We start from the raw sequence: 3,549 nt of genomic DNA on the forward strand, positions 1-3,549 counted from the left end.
TGGTTCATGTGTTCATTAATGTATTCAAAATTTATGTCAAGCACTGCATTAATTACCAGGGATGTGGGACCTGCCTGCAAGGAGCTTTCTGTCCTGTAGATCCAGCTATAAAACAGCAGAACCGCTCTTTAGGGGTTCTCTGGATACAGTCTATGCTTTTATTCTGCAAGGGCAAAGAGAGTTTGAAGTAACCTAGTGGTCAAGTGTAGCTGAATCTGAATACCGGTCTATAAATAATAGTGCCTAGAGGGTAACATTTGAAAGAGATATCTGAGCTAAGTTTATTTCTGTCATGTTAGGGAGTTTGAACTTCACCTGGTAATCTGATAGTGTAAGAAAATCTAAAGCAGGTGTGTGACATTATCAGATGGCGTCCTAAGAAGACAGTCATGGCCACATTGTAAATGAGTGATTAAATGGAGGAGAGCTGGGAGAAAAAGTTCATAGCATGAAGGCAGAAAATGAAAACATAATCACAGAGGATTAAGTTATTTGTAAAGCATATACATACACCCATCAGTGGAATTTGAGGTATTTAACTTATTCCATGTTTGGAATGAAAGCTTGTTTGATTTACTTTTGACTTCAATTAAAAAATACTTTCAAATCACTGATTTTTTCCTGGGGCAGTCTTATATATTGAAAACAAACAAACAAGGTAAAACATTACCTTATCAAAAAACAGAGACCTCATTTAAAATTTTGAATCTGTCCTTTATAATTTGTGTGAATGATGTTAAACCCTTCGGAGCTTCTCATATTGACTAATTACACACACCTTACGTATATAAATATTGAAAATGCTTAACAAAGAGTAAGCTCTAAATTATGATAGTTTTTGATCATTATTATTTTTCAACTATGAAAAATACCAATATAACTCTTGATTATTTTCATTTATAATATTAACTAAAAAATAGTTTCTAAATTAGAAATGGATTGAGATGAGAGAATAAGAAAAAAGCAAATAGCCTAAACTGGAGGTAAGTCTAATTTTAATTCAAAAGGGCATATTTTAGTACTGTCAAAATCATCGATCAGATGATGATATTAAATTTCCTGTAAATTGCATATGTCAATGTTTGTAAGCTACTGATTCAGACGGCATCCCTGCTACATTGTGTAATGCCTAAATTTGTGCGTGTTTGAACTGTGTTTCCTGAGTGTATTTCAGATTAATTTTTGAATCTCTAATGCTAGTGAGGTGTTTTGAGAAAATTTGGTGTAAGACAGGAGTGTCAAGCTTTATGAGGGTTGGGTTTTGGCAAACAATGGTCCTGAGTTCGAATTCCATGACATCTCTCCCCAGATTTGCCTGAGTCAGTTGAGATGTGACACTGTTATTTTCCATTCGCTAATTCCTTTAGAAACACGGATGTGTGGGAGATAGTCACCCCATGTTTTCCAAGCACCCAAATCCAGAAAATGTTTTGTGGATTTGGAATAGATTTTAAAATGAATAATTTTATTAGTTGAGATTAAGCAAAATAGGGAAAGATTTTTTTTTTTTAATGCACACTAGCCTTTTCCATTTAATAACTGTAGAGCACCTCTAGAATCAAGCTTCAATGTTGTAATTTGCAACCCCAAGAAAGTCAAATTGGGACCATATAATTTGAACCAACAGTAGGGATCAAAACAAAATGAAACAAGCTTTCCCGCTTGTCTTCTTTCCAGAGCTTAACTGCCATAAATAGCACCTGAGTTGATTTATTCCCATAAGAAGGCCAGTATAGATTGCTTTAGAACATTCCAGTTGCTAGGAGACAAAAATGCCCATTAAAAAGAAACGGAGCAGTCTCTTTACTAAAAAAGTTTGCAAAGCATCTAATCTCCTTGTTTGTATGTTTGTATCGCTGAGGTCCTCCACAGGAAAGTGTATTCCACTGATTTTCTTAGAGAGAGAGACAAGTATCCTATTATTAGACAGGTAACAATTTTTCTTCATTACCATAAAGATTTTAGTTTTAAGGCAGAAACAATTTAATAACGGCTCTTACACTTCCATGCTTGAGAATTCAATAAGGCCTATTTTCACACAGCAGGCATATATGGCTTGTATTAATTTCAGAATAAGAATGGATCCATTATTATGTGTTTGAGTAAAGTAGCGGAAAAATTGTAGTGCAAGAATGTTGGTGTCCTTCAGTTCTACAGGAAGGGAAACAGCAAAGAATTCAGCAGATATTAAAATGATTGCAGAGGAAGAAAGAGTTAGTACCTATGAAAGGACGTTGGACTACAAATCAAGAGGTTTCATGTTATAATCATATCTGTAAACAGGCTAAGTGTCCTTGTATAAGTCAGTTAAACAGCTTGGATCTCAATTTTCTGGTCTAAATACAGAAAGTCTCTCTCTCTCTCTCTCTCTCTCTCTCTCTCTGCATATGTGTGTGTGTAGGGGAGGGTGTGAGTATTGTGCAGGATGTGTGTGTGTGTGGGGGGGTGTGTGAGTGTTGTGCAGGATATGTGTGTGTGTGTGTGTGTGTGTGCGCGCGCGCTGGAGCAGTAGATATCACCAATTTAATTATCTCGTCTTTCCGTAATTATTCATTGACAGTTTACTTCATCACTGTGCTAGAGAGATTAAACAAATTCCTAACTTTAGGAAGTCTGCAGTGTAATGAAAAAGATAGACAAATAGCCTATCAAAAGACAATTATAATGCTAAAAGCAAGGACAGGACTAATTACAATATTTCACTTGGATTTTCATGTATGAATCCTTTCTATGACGCACTTAAGCTTCCTGTCCACCTTTATACCCCCAGTGCTGCTACCTAGATGTCGAATGATAATTCATTTTGTGGCAAAAAATGATACCATGCTAGTATACAGTCTTCCAGGGGATTGACAGTTTTATAGGTATAAAATCTATTGCCATGAAGCCGTGGTAATAGAAGTCATACATTTTCAGCTAGTGTAGCTAGATACTTCTACTATATCTAAAATTATGTAACATAATATTTTGTTTTCCCTTTTTAAGCAATAACAATTTAGCTGCTAATTTTGTAACTTCCACTTTGGTATCTTTTGGTTAAGAGACAAGTGGGCTGGTTCAAATGGATTTCCAGTATCTCTGGAATACAAAAAATATAAATATAAAAATTGTGGTCTCAGAAATATTTAGAGATCTTTGGAATTGTTTATTTGAAATATTAAGAAGAATGAAAACATCTATACAATATTTTTTACATTGTCTGTTCTGTTCTTTAAATAAAGTTACCAGCCAGCATTTATGGAATCCTGAGGAAAAAGAAGTCAAGTTACTAGAGAAATACTGACATCTAGGCTTTCAGAGAGTCCAAACATTATATTTGCAAATAATAAGATGTTTTGAGGGGCCTTCTATGTAAAAGAATTAGCAATAAACCCAGTCAATATAAATCATGAATTCAAATTAAGGTTAGATTTCTTCTTCTTGCCCTACCAAGCATCTCTGAAATGTTTTCATAAAACAGTTGTAATTTGTCTTCTTCCTCTTTCTACCTAGAAGTCACTAGGCCATTGCTTTTTTTTTTTTTTTTTTAATTAATGAAACTTGGGCTTC

Source organism: Mandrillus leucophaeus, unplaced genomic scaffold, assembly GCF_000951045.1.
Source record: "Mandrillus leucophaeus isolate KB7577 unplaced genomic scaffold, Mleu.le_1.0 Scaffold16, whole genome shotgun sequence".
Taxonomy (NCBI): Eukaryota; Metazoa; Chordata; class Mammalia; order Primates; family Cercopithecidae; genus Mandrillus; species Mandrillus leucophaeus.